This window comes from Neoarius graeffei, chromosome 9 (genome assembly GCF_027579695.1).
Source record: "Neoarius graeffei isolate fNeoGra1 chromosome 9, fNeoGra1.pri, whole genome shotgun sequence".
Taxonomy (NCBI): domain Eukaryota; kingdom Metazoa; phylum Chordata; class Actinopteri; order Siluriformes; family Ariidae; genus Neoarius; species Neoarius graeffei.
The window spans coordinates 25,180,045-25,196,961 of NC_083577.1; the positions used below are offsets into that span (position 1 = coordinate 25,180,045).

General features: G+C 47.5%; 1 long non-coding RNA gene across 1 annotated transcript; it reads left to right on the top strand.

The window, feature by feature from the left end:
• The first annotated feature begins 5,183 nt into the window (after nt 1–5,183).
• Nucleotides 5,184–16,713, top strand: LOC132891547 (uncharacterized). Its single transcript, XR_009655336.1, has 3 exons — nt 5,184–5,377; nt 16,456–16,630; nt 16,681–16,713. It is a non-coding gene; the product is annotated as an uncharacterized LOC132891547 (long non-coding RNA).
• The last annotated feature ends 204 nt before the right edge of the window (nt 16,714–16,917 follow it).

Sequence of the window (16,917 nt, forward strand, 5' to 3'; positions counted from 1 at the left end):
AAAATAAACTCCTTGAGACTGACAGATAATATCAATACAAGACATGTTTAAGGCAGTGGCGGCTCCTGAATTTTTTTTCAGGGGGGGCAATTTTCCCCCGTTATGTCTACACAGACCGTAAATGTCCACAGGACTGAAGTAAATTGACCTAGGTATCAAATCAATTGGCCGAACTTGTTTTTGCCTGGTAAATTCAGATATCAATACAGACAATATCTCTTCTCTCCACTAGGTGGCAACACTAAACAAGTTAAAGGTGGCAAACTAAGGTAGCCTAGTAAACTAGACCCACCCGCCTAGCGGCCAAAAATATTTTTGCCTACAAGTGGCAAATATTCACATTTAGTCTGGCTTGCCAGGCTAAAACTAAGGAAGATTCATTGTGAAGCCTTCAAAGCAAAACATTTGGCATCACAATCAATTACTATTACATTACTCATTTATTTTCTCATATTATTCCAGTATTCTATAATAAGTAGACACAAATTCTTAATTATAAACATATTCTAATTTCTTCAATTCTAAAGAATGCAATTAAAGTGGCAGGATATAAATCCAAAACAAGTGTTTATTTAAGTTTTGAAAAAGATGAAGAAAAGCATAACCATCAAACAAACATGTGCAGCTTAATTATGTGGGGTTTTTTTTATATCGTATTGCACCATTTTAACAACAAATAATTCTAAATAAATTCTGCAGTTTTTTTCCCAAGAATTCCTCCAGAAAGCCATGCCTTAAAAGGAAATTTAAAGTATTACAAGCATGTCAATGAACACTAAAGGCTTTAGTTATTTAGCTATATACACACAAGGTTTTGTAGTCAGTGCAACTTGGCTTAACAAGTTGGAAAAAAGGTAAGGTGCTGCTGGCTCCAATGAACACATATACTGTACAATATATAAAAACTGAAAATATGCTTAATTTACACCAAGTCAGAGAGAACTTGAGGCTACTGAAATATTCCAAGCATGGCAATGTTAAACTGCCATTGGTAAAACACACAAAAACAACTTTTGCCTAGTAAATTCAAATATCAGCTATCACTGTACCGTCTGCTGTGCTACTTCCAGGGTGGAAGAGAACGCAAGGGTAGCAAAAATGAGCATTGACTACATCACAGCCAGCTAGCCAAGTTTTCCGGTGGTACCAGTTCTTGTTAAAACCTCTTGAGTAGGTCTTCTCCCCCTTCGTAGACATTTGCTTGATGTTTAAATTCGGTCTAGGCGGTCCTTGCTGTTTGATTGCCGTTTTCTCCTCATTGGTACGACGACTAAAGGGAACTTCTTTCAGAGACGCTATCGTATTGTTGCACTCAACACTCGCCGCCATCTTCATAGAATGTTCACACATTTCCCACGCAAGTTGCGTTTTCCAGCCCAAAATTATGTTCAAAACCCGCTAAAATGCACTTAAAACCAATCTGGCAACACTTGCGCGGCGCAACAGGTGTATGATGTAAGCACACTGCTTGTGCGAGCACATAAAACCTAATAGAAAATGCATTGGGAGCATGATTTTGGAAAAAAAACGTACGTACCATTAGTGTCAATGGGAGATTTTGGGGCAAATCTGAACCTGAGAGAAATCACCCCAAAAGGGCGTGGCTACACCAGGCGCGACCTTAGCCTGATTGGACAATGACATTACTGTTGGTAGTAGGAGTAGATAAAAAAAAAATCTCCCTCCCTGTTTGGGAGTGCGTCGCCCAAATCGCCCCTATTAACGAGCCGCCAGTGGTTTAAGGGCGTATTCACACCTACGTTGTTTGGTCCTGACCAAACGAACCAAATTTCCCTTGGTCCAGACCTTTTGGGTTGGTCTGAATACAAACCACCGAACTCTGGTCCGGACCAAACAAGCGGACTGAGACCGAGCTGCAAGGTCGGACTCGGTCCGGACCAAAGGAACTCTGGTGCGGACCTTTTGGAGGTGTGAAAGCCGACCGGACCTAATCTGACAGTTTTGCTTTTTTGTACCTCGGGAGCTTCCGTCGTTTGTCGAGCATTATGGGAAACAGAGTCTTGACACTCCACCGCAAAGTGCAAACACTGTTTTGGTTGTCAAGGGAACCTTACAACAGTCGTTCAGTCATTCAGACCAGTGGTAGGCTAGACTGCGGAGTACAAAAAATGAGTAGGGGGCAAACGTGGGCCGAGGAAGAAACGCGTACCCTTGTGGATATATGGGCAGATGTCCACATATCTGAGCTTTTGGAGAGAACACACAAAAATGCCAACGTGTTTGCTGTATTCAGTGAGAAAATGAAGGAGAAGGGGTTCACGCGCTCCCCAGAACAATGTCAGCTAAAAGTGAAGAAACTCCGTCAGACCTACATTAAAATCAGGGACATTCTTTCAAAAAGTGGCGGTACTAGCGACGCAAAAAAGAAATTCATCTATTACAATGGATAAGGCGATTATCCCGACACATACCTCCTCCGTCTTGCGTGAAGAGCCAGAACTGTCACAACATGATGCGCGCTGATCAGCGCTATCCTCCGTAGCCGCCTTGCCCTTTGAAGTCATCGTTGATAAATTACTTGTACAACAGCATAGTAATCGCACAATTGTGAAAACAGTAAAAACTGGAAAAAACATATAGCTTTGATGACATTCAAAAGAATAACAGCACGGAAAGCCTCCATGACTACTTTTGAAAACGCTTTGTGCGCGTGTCGTCTCTGACCAATAGCTGAATGACCTCAGGGCACGTGGCTTTGTTGACAGATTTTGGTCCGCTTACTAAAATGTACAGTGTGAAAGCGAACCGCACCAAAATTAAAAAATAAAAAAAAACATTTGGTTCGGACCAAAGCAAGTGAACTATCGAACTATCCTGGTCTGAATACACCCTAAGTGTCCGCTTGTTCATATTTGTACCTGTATACTGTCTACAGATTTTATTTTAAAAGAAAAAAAACGTCACTGGGTGCTGAAATTTCACGCTCTCTAAGGTTCAAATATTGCGCTTTGAGTACAAATCACATGAGAGAATCTGAGATTGTGATGTCACTTACATGCCACATGACTTACTGAGGCTGAGATCTAATGGATACATTGCTTCTAAATTGTTGTTAAAAACCGTAAAGATACCCGTGTGAAGTGTTTGGCTGTAAAAATAAGTCTGATCTTTGAAACCGTGAAAACACACACACATAAACAGTGAGCAGACTCATACCCAGCCTTTGGGAGCCTTTTGCTCCCGGAAAAGTCAATTTCTGCCCACTCTCAGTGTTGCTGCTGTTTTCAAAATAAAAAAAAAGGCAAGGATTTTTTAATATAACATGAGAAAAGTGATCTTTTTAGAAAGCAAGGATCATGTTGCTATGACAGTGGTTATTGCTTACTAGTATCTGTATCAGTACTGTGTATGTGTTTTCTAGCTGAGTGAGATTTAGACCCTGTCCACACGTAGCCGGGTATCTGCTAAATCGAAGATATTTTTCTACGTTTTGGCCTGTCATCCACATGAAAACACATCAAAAACGAATATTTAAAAAAACTCCGGGCAAAGTGAAGATTTTTGAAAACTCCGTGTATGCCTTTTCGTGTAGACAGAGATAACCGGAGTTTTGCGTTTTAGAACGTCACAATCTGCGCCAAAAAAATGACAACAAATCTGCCCTGACGTCAAACGTGCAACCTTTGTTTACTGCAGAGGCCAGATTAAGCATGGACTTAAGCTAGCCGCACACTACGGCGATCCACGCGGTACCGAACCGACCTATTTCAGAGCCGACTCCCGACAGGGCACACACATATCCCCCGACTGTTGACAAGTGCAGTCGCGATTGAAGCGACACGTGACAACTTAATAGCTTTGTGATTGGCTATTGGATATAGTTACTGTTAAATCCAACACTTGAAGATGCTACAGGCTGAATTACAAATGACACAACATGGAATATGTAGCGCACTATCTAGGCTGCATGAGCTATTATTCCCAACCTTAAATAGTGCACTTATATAGGGGAGTTAAAGCGATTTGGAATTCAGCCACACAACTTGAGCAGAGTGGCTTTCCAGCCCACTGTGTCTATGGATAAAGCTTCAGTCTATGGAATTACAGTATATACCTGCATTAGGTGCTACCAACACGTATTTCTCGCGCTAGAAATTGTGTTTAATGATGTCACGTGTTATATGCGAAAGATATGATTGGCTATTGCTAGCGACTCTCGCCGATCAGTCTGGCTCCCGATTAGTTTTTCGAATCGGCTGTGAGATGAGTCGGTACCATTGAAAACTAGTCTTTACGCCTGACTCGCGACTTCAGTTGGCTCAGTACGCTGAAAATCGGCGTAGTGTGCGGCTAGCTAAAGAGTAATGGATCGGAGTAGTGCCTTGAAAGTGTTAATTATTGTGCAGGTGCTATTTACATGTTTAATTTTAGAAGCCCAACTACTGCTCCAAGAGCACAGGCGATGTGATTAGGGGGTAGGATTTGGGGAAATAACCATCTACAGGTTTGGAATGCTTATGAATGTGATTGAAAACGCAGATGTTCGGTTATGTGTGGAAGGGATTTTTTTCGAAGACGAGGTGGTGTGGATAAAACATTTTTATAAACGGAGGGGGGGTAAATGTTCGGTTTTAAAAATACCCGGCTACGTGTGTACATGGCATCAAACTTCATAAAAGTGAAGTCTGTTGATTTTTTATTTTTTTGCCAATAAAATTCACATGGTTACAGAAAATTTATGATTTTTAGCATTAGAACCCTTTGTCACATATACATTACAGCAAAAATTTAGAGCCACTAATTAACCTAACCTGCATGTCTTTGGACTATAGGGGAAGCCTGAACAAACCCACACAGACACAGGAAAAACATGAAAACTCCACACAGAAAGGCTCCTGTCAGCCACTGGGCTCAAACCCAGAACCTTCTTGCTGTGAGGCAACAATGCTAACCACTACACCACCATGGTCTAATCAGAGAATTTTGAAATTTTAACTCAAGAAATAAAGATATCTGTTTAACTGGTAGGTAGCCATCTTGAAGGTACTCATAAATATATTTTGTTCAAAAATCAAACTTTATTTAAGATTCTATGTGTATACCCACCAAAAAAAAAAGGTTGCAGAAGATGAGATCATCAATTATGGACACTTAATTTTCCCAGTATTATTATATAAATTATACAGGAATATTCTGTTATTCATTTTTCTGGCTTCTGAAAACATCTGGTAGAACTTCGATTAATTTTGATTTTCCTACTAAACATAAAGTCAGACAGAGATGGATGGACTGTGGCCATGAGAATGTACTCATTGCTCACTTGTGTGTGCATGCATGTGTTCGTTGCTTTAGATGGGTGTGGCAGCGGGGGCGTGGTCAAGCGCCGGTCTGTGACAGGAGGGCAGAGTTGGGAAAGGTAAGTGGCAGAATCGCTTCACCTGAGTGTGATTAATCTATGTTTTTTGTGTGTGTTCTCCCCAGTAAACCGGGCTATTTAAGGAGGGAGAGCGAGAGCAGAGGAGCTCTCTCCACAACCAGATAACCGGAATGTGTGTGCATGCGTGTGTGGCTGAGAGAGAAACTGATTACACTGAAAAGTGAAAATAAAAGAGTTTTTGCGAACTCAGTCTCTGTCCTGCCGTCCTCTGTGCTCCACCCACATCTAGTGAACGTTACAGTGGTGCCGAAACCCGGGATCGTGGAGCACCTGTCCTGCAGCCCCATGGAATCCTCCCCGTTCGCGGACTTGATCCACGCCCTCGCCACGGCTCAGCAGAGCCAGCACCAGGCACTCGTCACGCTCCGGAAGGAGCAGGAGCAGCACTTCGAAGCCCTGGTGCTGGCTCAACAGGAAGACCGAGAGGCGTTCCGGCGCCTCCTCGCGTCGGCGGGGTCCACCAGCGCCCCGGCCGCGGGCCCATCTCCCCTCACCTTGACTAAGATGGGCCCGCAGGATGACCCCGAGGCATTCATCGCGTTGTTCGAACAGGTCGCCGAAGCCTCGGGGTGGCTGAGGGAGCAGTGCGCGGCGCGCCTCCTCCCCCTCCTGACGGGAGAGGCGCAGTTAGCCGCACTACAGCTCCCCGCCGACCACTGGCTGGCCTACGCCAACCTTCGCCGGGCTGTCCTCCAGCGCGTGGGGCGCACGCCGGAGCAGCAGCGCCAGCGCTTCCGCGCACTGCGAATGGAGGAAGTCGGCAGCCCGTTCGCATTCGGCCAGCAGCTCCGGGACGCCTGCTGGCGGTGGCTGAGGGCCGAAGATCGCGACGCCAAGGGGATCATCGACCAGGTGGCGCTGGAACAGTTCATCGCCCGCCTACCCGCCGGAACCGCGGAGTGGGTCCAGTGCCACCGCCCGGCGTCGCTGGATCAGGCCGTAGGACTGGCGGAGGATCATCTGGCGGTTGTCCCGGTGGCAGGACAACGGATGTCATCATCTTCTCTCTCCTCTTCTCTCTCTCTCTCTCTTCCCCCTCCTCCCATGTCCCGTCCTCGCCCCATTCCCCCACCACGGAGGCGGGGGCCGGCTCCACCCCAGCCGGCCCGCTGCACCCGTGGTGCCCTCCCGTTTCTCCCTTCTGTGTCTGTCTCTTCCCCCCCTCAGGTGAGTGACCCCCAAACCACAGCTGCAGAGGGGAGGCCCGGGCCGGTTTGCTGGCGCTGCGGGGAACCGGCCCACCTGCAGCAACAGTGTGTCGCGATGGAGGTGGGGGCGGTGGTGCGGATCCCCGACGCGCCAGAGGCTGCCCTCGATCAGGCCGGAGCGTATCGCATACCGGTAAGTGTACAAGGGCCGACATATCAGGCGTTGGTGGATTCGGGTTGCAACCAGACCTCGATCCGCCAAAGCCTGGTGCAAGACGAGGCATTGGGGGGAGCACAAGGGGTGAAGGTGTTGTGTGTGCACGGGGATGTTCACTGCTACCCGTTGGTGTCGGTCCACATACATTTCAGAGGGGACAAATCCGTAGTAAAGGCGGCGGTTAATCCTCGCCTTACCCACTCTTTGATCTTGGGGACTGATTGGCCGGGATTCTGGGGGTTGATGGCACACCTAGTGAAGAGTGGGTCCTGCCGGTTAGTGGGGGGGGTCCCGGTGTCGTTTTGGCTGGAGCTGCGGTCGTAGAGCCGTCTACGTCATCTCCGCGACAGAGTGAGGAGCCCCCAGCCCCTCCTCTTTCTATTGGGGAATCCCTTGCAGATTTCCCACTGGAACAATCGCGAGACGAAACTCTGCGACACGCATTTGACCAACTGAGAGTAATCGATGGTCAAACGCTCCAGCCGAACGCCACCCCGACCTTCCCCTATTTTTCCATTTTAAAGGATAGGTTGTACCGAGTGACGCAGGACACTCAGACGAAGGGGCGTGTCACCCAGTTGTTAATTCCAAAGAGCCGCCGGGAATTGGTATTCCAGGTGGCTCACTTTAATCCCATGGCGGGACACCTCGGGCAGGATAAAACACTCGCCCGGATAATGGCCCGATTCTATTGGCAGGGGATTCGCGGCGACGTCCGTAAGTGGTGTACGGCGTGCCGCGAATGCCAGTTAGTAAATCCCGCGGCCATTCCAAAAGCGCCCTTGCGCCCCCTACCATTAATCGAGACCCCGTTTGAAAGAATAGGGATGGATCTCGTCGGGCCATTAGATCGGTCAACACGAGGGTACCGCTTTATATTGGTTCTGGTGGACTATGCAACGCGATACCCGGAAGCGGTGCCTCTTCGCAATATCTCCGCACGTAGTATTGCAGAGGCCCTCTTCCACGTCATCTCCCGGGTCGGAATCCCGAAAGAGATTCTGACTGACCAAGGCACCTCGTTTATGTCACGAACACTGACCGAACTGTATGGGCTACTGGGTATTAAGCCGATCCGCACCAGCGTGTATCACCCACAGACGGACGGTTTAGTCGAACGGTTCAACCGCACCCTCAAGAATATTATCAAAAAATTCGTAAGTGAGGACGCACGTAACTGGGATAAGTGGCTCGAACCCTTGTTGTTTGCAGTGCGAGAGGTCCCCCAAGCCTCCACGGGGTTCTCCCCGTTTGAATTATTGTATGGGCGTAAGCCGCGCGGCACCTTAGATGCACTGCGGGAAAATTGGGAGGAGGGACCTTCGCAGAGCAAAAATGAAATTCAATACGTTATGGATCTGCGTGCAAAACTCCACATGCTCACCCACTTAACTCAGGAGAATTTGCGGCAGGCCCAGGAACGGCAAACCCGCCTGTACAACAAGGGCACGCGCCTTAGAGAGTTCACTCCGGGAGATAAGGTACTCGTCCTGTTGCCCACGTCGAGCTCCAAATTAATCGCCAAGTGGCAAGGGCCCTTCGAGGTCACACGGCGAGTCGGGGACGTCGACTATGAGGTTAGGCGAATGGACAGGGAGGGGGCGCTACAGATCTACCACCTCAATCTGCTGAAGCTCTGGAACGAGGAGGTCCCCGTGGCATTGGTGTCGGTAGTTCCGGAGAAGGCGGAGCTGGGGCCGGAGGTCCAAAAAGGGTCATTGGCATCTCGTACCTCTCCGGTCCCCTGTGGAGACCACCTCTCCCCGACCCAACTCACGGAGGTCGCCCAGTTGCAGGCCGAGTTTTCGGATGTGTTCTCGCCCCTGCCTGGTCGCACCAACCTCATAGAACACCACATAGAGACGCCCCCGGGGGTGGTAGTGCGTAGCCGTCCTTATAGATTACCCGAACACAAAAAAAAGGTGGTTCGGGAAGAACTTCAGGCCATGCTCGAAATGGGCATCGTCGAGGAGTCCCACAGTGACTGGAGCAGCCCGGTGGTCTTGGTTCCCAAGGCCGATGGCTCGGTCCGGTTCTGTGTGGACTATAGAAAAGTCAACGCGGTGTCTAAATTCGACGCGTACCCAATGCCTCGTATTGATGAGCTGCTCGATCGACTAGGCACTGCTCGCTTTTACTCAACACTGGATTTGACGAAGGGATATTGGCAGATCCCCTTGACTCCATTATCCCGGGAAAAAACGGCCTTCTCCACACCGTTCAGCTTACACCAGTTCGTCACACTTCCGTTTGGGCTGTTTGGGGCGCCCGCTACGTTTCAGCGGCTGATGGACCGGATCCTCCGGCCCCACGCCACCTATGCGGCTGCTTACTTGGATGACATCATCATTTATAGTAATGACTGGCAGCGGCACCTGCAACACCTGAGGGCCGTCCTTAGGTCGCTGAGGCGGGCGGGGCTCACTGCCAACCCGAAGAAGTGTGCGATTGGGCGGGTGGAAGTACGGTATCTGGGCTTCCACTTGGGTAACGGGCAGGTGCGTCCCCAAATTAATAAGACAGCAGCGATTGCGGCCTGCCCGAGGCCCAAGACCAAAAAGGGGGTGAGACAGTTCCTGGGGCTGGCTGGCTATTATCGTAGGTTTATACCTAATTATTCAGACGTCACCAGCCCACTGACTGACCTCACTAAAAAGGGAGCGCCAGATCCGGTCCAGTGGACGGAGCAGTGCCAGCGGGCTTTCTCTGAGGTAAAGGCTGCACTGTGTGGGGGGCCACTTTTACACTCCCCTGACTTCTCTCTCCCTTTTTTGTTACAGACGGATGCGTCGGACAGAGGGCTGGGGGCCGTTTTGTCCCAGCAGGTGGGGGGAGAGGATCGCCCAGTATTATACATCAGCCGGAAGCTGTCAGTGCGTGAGGGGCGCTACAGCACCATCGAGAAAGAGTGTCTGGCGATCAAATGGGCGGTCCTCGCCCTCCATTACTATCTGCTGGGGCGCTCTTTCACCCTCTGTTCGGACCACGCGCCCCTCCACTGGCTCCACCGCATGAAGGATGCCAACGCGCGGATCACCCGTTGGTATCTCGTGCTCCAACCTTTCAACTTCAAGGTGGTCCACAGGCCGGGGGCGCAGATGGTCGTGGCGGACTTCCTCTCCTGTCAAGGGGGGGGGGAGTCGGCTGCGGGCCGGACGGGTGCCCGGCCTGAGTCGGGCGGTGGGGGTATGTGGCAGCGGGGGCGTGGTCAAGCGCCGGTCTGTGACAGGAGGGCGGAGTTGGGGAAGGTAAGTGGCAGAATCGCTTCACCTGAGTGTGATTAATCTATGTTTTTTGTGTGTGTTCTCCCCAGTAAACCAGGGTATTTAAGGAGGGAGAGTGAGAGCAGAGGAGCTCTCTCCACAACCAGATAACCGGAATGTGTGTGCGTGCGTGTGTGGCTGAGAGAGAAACCGATTACACTGAAAAGTGAAAATAAAAGAGTTTTTGCGAACTCAGTCTCTGTCCTGCTGTCCTCTGTGCTCCACCCACATCTAGTGAACGTTACAATGGGTTAAATGCAGAGGGCATGGATTTCACTATGCTTGAGTGTGCATGTGACAAATAAAGGCTCCTCTTCAGAATTTCAGCAGAATACAAAAATAATTCATTCCTATGTTGAAATTACTCTGTGCAAGGTACAGAACACTATATTATGATTGTTATATTACTACATGTTTTATGTTTAAAATAATTACTGCCATGATATTATGACAGTTTCATTAGAATGATAATAAATAAATAAATTCTGTCCCTATAAGCAGGTTTATGAGTCATTTGCTGCTATTCTCTTGTGCACTTTCTGATTTACTGCTTCCCATCCATTTTCTCACCAGTCAGAGTATTTCATTTGCCATTACCCCAGGACCTAGACTGGGAGTGGAGAAGGTCAGAGAGGGACTGTGGGGCAAGTGCATGGAGGGATTTGTAGGTGAGGAGCAGAATTTTGTATGAGATATGTGATTTGACTGGAAGCCAGTGAAGCTGTTTGAGTGCAGGGGTGATGTGTTGCCACAACTTAGTGCGGGATAGGACTCTGGCAGCTGAGTTCTGAACATACTGTAGTCTGTCCAGGGCCTTGCTGGGCAGACCATACAACACTCCATTGCAGTAGTCCAGATGGGCAGTGATGAATGCATGGATGAGAGTCTCAGTCACAGAGTCAGAGAGTGATGGCCAGAGTCTTGAGATGTTTTTAAGGTGGAAGAAGGCAGATTTGGTTGTGTTTTTGATTTGAGTCTGGAATGAGAGCTTGGAGTCCAGGATGACACCCAGGTTTCTTGCTTCTGGGGATGGCATGATGGTACAGCCATCCACATCAAGGCGAAGATCACCAACCTTCTTGGCTAGTGAGCCAGGGGCCACCACCATAAGCTCTGTTTTATTGCAGTTGAGTTTGAGTAGATTAGCTGTCATCCGTGTTTTTATTTCATGAAGGCATTTGATAAGTGGAAGGGGGGGAGCTGGGCAGAGGGTTTGGTGCTGATGTAGAGCTGGGTGTCATCAGCATAGCAGTGGAAGTTGAGTCCATGGTGCCGTATGATCTGTCCAAGAGGGAGCATGTAGATAGTGAACAGAAAGGGACCTAGCACTGAACCCTGGGGCACGCCATGGTTGACTGAGGCAGGGGTAGAGTTGGAGTCCTTGATGGTGATATACTGTTTCCTATTGGAGAGGTAGGAGTGAAACCAGGAGACAGCAGTGTCGGTGAGGCCCAAGTATTCAGAGACAGTTGAGAAGGATGGTATGGGAGACAGTGTCAAAGGCGGCAGAGAGGTCAAGGAGGATGAGGATGCTGATGAGGCCATTGTCAGCAGCTATGAGGACATTCATGATTTTGATGAGGGCAGTCTCAGTGCTGTGGTGTGCTCTGAAACCAGATTGAAGGGGTTCGAAGAGGTTATGGTGTGACATGTGGCTCTGTAGCTGAGCAGCCACTGCTCTTTCCAGAATTTTATTGAGAAAGGGAAGATTGGAAATTGGGCAGTAGTTGTTAGGGTCATCCGGGTCCAGGCCAGGCTTTTTGAGCATGGGAACCACTACGGCTGTCTTGAAGCTGGTAGGCACCACCCCTGATGCCAGAGAGGTGTTGATGATATTGGCCATTGTAGGGCACAGTGTAGAAAGGCATGCCTTTACTAGGGCAGTAGGCATGGGATCAAGCTTGCAAGAGGAAGCCTTAGCTTTTGACACAAGCTCCATGACCTGGTTGTCATCCAGTGGGGAGAAGGAGGAGAGGCAGCACTGTGGTGGACGGACTACAGAGGTTGAGGTGCCCATGCAGTGGCAGAACTGCAGTCATCCTGGTGCAGTGCAGGATCAAGTGAAATGCATGTCTGGTGGAGCTGCTGGTGGATGGTGTCCACTTTTTGCTGGAAGAAGCTGCAGAATTTAAAGCAGAGTTCAGCAGCATAAGACGGTTGAGGGGCATCTGGAGGGCAGAGGAGGCGGTTGATAGTTGAGAAGAGCAGCTTGGGGTGATTCTGTTGGTTATTGATAAGAGTGGAGTAGTAAGATGATTTTGCCCTGGAAAGTGCCTCTTTGTAGATCCTGACATGGTTTTGGTAGGCCTCATGATGGATGGTGAGGCCAGATTTTTTGCAGAGCCTTTCAAGTCGATGCCCAGCTGCCTTCAACAGGCGGAGTTCAGAGGTGAACCAGGGAGCAGGTTGAGTGAAGGAGACAGACCGAGTCTTAAGAGGGGCAACAGTGTCGAAGCTGAGTGAGAGGACAGTGTTGTAGTGCTCAACCAAGCCATCCACAGTGTGGCTGGGGGGATGGGAGGCAAGATGTGTTGCCAGCATGCTGGAAAGCATGGGTATACAGACACTTTTGATGTTCCTGAACATAATTTTCCATTTGGTATGCTGTCTGGGTAGGGGCACAGGTACAGAAAACAGGATGGCATGGTGGTCCGATACGGCTATGTCCATACACTCCAGATGGGAGGGGGTTGTGCCAGTAGAGCACACCAGGTCCAAGGTGTGCCCTTTGGCATGTGTGGGACCACGCACATGCTGTACTATATTGAAGCAGTCCAAGAGTGACAAAAAGTCAGCAGCAAAGGGGCAGCTGCTGGAATCCACATGAATGTTAAAGTCACCAATAACAAGGGTGGATGGAGACATGGGGCAGACTGCTGTGAGTAACTCTGAGAATTCAGATAGAAAATTGTTGGAGGATTTTGGAGGGTGGTAGACCAGGACTACTTGGAATTGTGCAGCCCCAGTTAGCACAAAATGGACACAGTCAAATGTAGCCGAGTTGATGGGGAGTTCTTTGACCATAATATCAGAACGGTATATTACAGCCAACCCACCACCATGGCCCAAACAGCGAGGCTTTTGGATGTAGGCATAGCCTGGGGGGTGGCTTGGTTGAGTGATAGATAATCTTGCTGATTTTTCCATGTCTCAGTCAGACACATAAAATCCAATTTCCTCTCAGTTATTATGTCATGAATTAGTCCAGCCTTATTATTTAGTGAACGGGTGTTCAGAAGCAAGAAGGTTGCAGTCCTGTTAGTAAATGAGACAGGGGGAGCAACTGTGTCAACACAAGTCAGGAGACGCAGGTTAACAGACCGTGAGTGACGTTTGTTTTGACCACATCGCAACAAGGAAATATGGCACTGAACTGCTGAGATGGCCGAAGTTATACTTATTTGCACCAGTTTATGTCGGGCGGCCCTGTGGACATATGGGGGGCGACGCAGAAGATGGAGAGCCTTTATGACATCCAAGCAGCTTGGAGAGATGGAGGAGCAGAGATTCCTGAGTTCCGTTGAGGAGTATTTAAAGAAAGTCATGTCAGGAGTGCACCTAGCTTGGCTGGGTAGCTAAGCCACCGGTTGCACTCCGGGAAAAATCCAACCTGGATGTGGCGACGGTAAAGGATAGCCCAGGCAGCTGCAGTGATGTTGGCAGGGGAGACTAGGCAGTCCTGACATGGGGGAAGCCAGAGTAACCACCGGTAAGACCAGTTTGTTTGATAGAAGTTGACGACAGCTGATTTAGTCCGCGTAGCATTGGTAAAGCTTGCTAGCCGCTGATCGCACAGTGATGTTAATGATGCACTTCAAGTGAACTTTTTCCGACTCCTTGTGTGAAGATTATACACACAAAATCAAACCAAAGAGCATGTAAACAGTGGGATGTGAGAAGCGGCGACATACACGCCAGCGTCCTCTTAACGTCCGGAAGTGACACGCTATGTTCATTGTTCTGTTGATAGTGGGTGGGGCTTGCTGAGCGATGGGATAATAATGATGGGATAATAAGGGAAAGCATTTTTTCTGTGTTCCATTGCTGATAACTGAGCAACGTAAACAACTTGCTAAACAGTGACTGCACAACTTGGGAACAGGTCATACTTTAGAAACACTCTCCTTTGGTAGACATTCTGTTGTTTGCGAGGACTATTGCGTTACACTCAAACCTGATGCTGTGCCAACAATATTCCAACACCATCCATGGAAAAGGGATTCGAGCCATACAAGCTGATTAGCTAGAATAGCATAGATATTCAAAGCTAATATATATATTTCAGGACTGCCTAAAAGCGGAGCTCCCAAGATGGGTAAAATGTGTTGTTAAATAACCCCACGCTATTTTTTTCAAAAGCAAATTAAAAATAACCACTGGATAAAAATCCATCTGTCTTATGTAAATAAAGATACAAATTTCATTGTCTGGTGCTCTGTGCTGCTGCGCTATAAACTCACATTTGGCTTTGAGCCGTCACTGACCTATATTTTGACCATATAAACTATTGTGGCACATTGCATGTCTATACCTGTATTCATACATGCAATAAATAAATAAATAAAAAGGCTTTATAGCTAGTATGGACACACAAACACACACACACACACACACACACACACATAAACGTGCACACACTGCATTTCTATATAATAAGCTGCTTACCAATTTCTGGTGCTGGTCCTCTCACATTAGGCTACCATGCTATCATGGTACATGCTCCATACAGGCTATCATGGTCTGTATATTGTCCATTTCCAGTGTAGGCTTGTGTATGACAAATGTTTCCAAACAAGGTTTATCCATGAAACAATTCAATGGCTGTGCCTGTATTATATTGCATAAAAGTTTGTGCTCTTTACAATAAACACATTCAGTGTCAGTTTTCCACTTGACATACTTTCCACATCGGCACCAGATAGCTGCCAAACTCTTTGACCTTCCTTCCTGACTTTGAACTTGCAAAGCACCACCAATTTTATCATTAGAATCATCTAATGATTCGCTACTGAAATCATTTCCCAGATGCTGATAGTCCTTTTTCTGAAGTTCATACAGATATCCGGTTTCTCCGCTATCCATACTGACTTGAAGATAGCTCTTTTTCAACTGACTATATCCAAGCTAACGAGTATGTTTGCATTGGCTATGCTTAGCTTCCAGTACCTGGCTATCAGTGAATTCACATCACATCCTGGACACCATATTGTTTGCCCATGTGCAATAAAACTTGATGTGCTTCAGGACTTTTAAGCTTCTGATATCTAATCAGGTGGCTGCATTGTGTGCATTATTATAATTTGGGCTTGTACTGTCTATATTGATCATGTTTAAATGCTGTACTGGTACCCTTTAAGCCTCAAGAGTCAGTAAACACATTTGTTTCATACAAGACTGCATTGCTTCTTGCTTTAGTCTCAGCAAAGCATCTAAGAAGGTTTCTCATTCTCCAGACCTGTCCACGATTACAGACATGCTACAAATGTCCTGGTCGCTTAGGCTATGTTCAGACTGTCAGTTGAAATCCATTTTTTTGAATGCGCAATCTGCATCCAATCTTCCTGATTGACTGTCCACATTACATATTGCAAGTGTATCCGATCTGTTTGACAGTGTGGCAGTAATGACATTACACCTGAAAGTAGTAGTAGTTGATAAAACCAAATGAAAATACAAGATAATAAAATGGGCTGGCTTATTTACCACATGCCATCATGGAGCCGCAGTGCACATTTTATAAAAATAATGAGACAGCATCAGAGACAGAGGATGTTTGCCTGTTCCACTTTATTTTGTGCACCACCAAACTAGCATGTTTCCCGTATTTTGTGGTGACTTACAACTGTGGCAGGCAGAACACAGATACTGACTCAAGGAGCGAGAGAAAATATGTGCTCTTTTATTTAAGTTTTCTCGGGAAGGAAGAGGAAGGTAAGAGAGGGAGAAGTGATGTGCCCAAGAGCACGGTTGAAGTGCAGTGTGCAGGGGGTGAAGTGTTTAACCAGCTGCTTCCCGTGGTCAGGCAGCAGGGTGCTGGTGGGCTGTAGTTGCTCTCACTGGGTGAACAGGAGCTCTGACTAAGTCCAAGTCTGATGTCATCTCAGGCTTGATATGGCGGTGGTGTCTCCAGTGGGAAAAAGGAGAGAGCTGTCAGTAGCATGCCTTTGAGACGAGAGTACAGACCTGTTGAAAATGAATGGCCTTTTATACTCTCCTGGGAGCTGCTGAAGGGTAGAGAACAGCGTTCTCAGCCATTCCTGGCCTGTTTAGTTATATCTTGTTATTGATGTTTTTTGCCTTTGATTTTTAAATTTACCTTTGCCAAGCCTAACAACTGTCATTTTGCCCTTCTGGATAAGCTTGCACTTGCTTTTTTTTTTAAGTTATTAGTGTCACATCTTAATCTAATTAACCTCCATCTAATTTCAGGTATCTCACTCACTCACTCACTCACCCTGACACCTGTTGGCCAATTAGTCTGTCAGCTGACAGCATCTTATGAGGCTATCTACGTCTATCTTGAGCCTGCTTCATCCACCTTTGGTTTGTCAGGCCTGCTGTGGCTTCGCCAGACAAGCACCCATTCACACTTAAATCCATCCAGGTATCGATTGTATGTAATAATAATAATAATAATTTTATTTGATTGTACAGATCCAAACATGGGATCATCATTATCCAAACCTGGTATGTATCACATTATTAAAAGCATATTTTTAGTTTACTCTGGGATAATAGGGCTGGACTGTGTATTTCACTGAACACATGCTTTGATCATCATATTAAGAAACAAATTGGCCCTCATCTACGAAATGAATGTTGGACAGAAAACTGGGCATATGGTCATTTACATATAAAGCTCGGCATTTATCAACGTGAATGTGAGTGGAG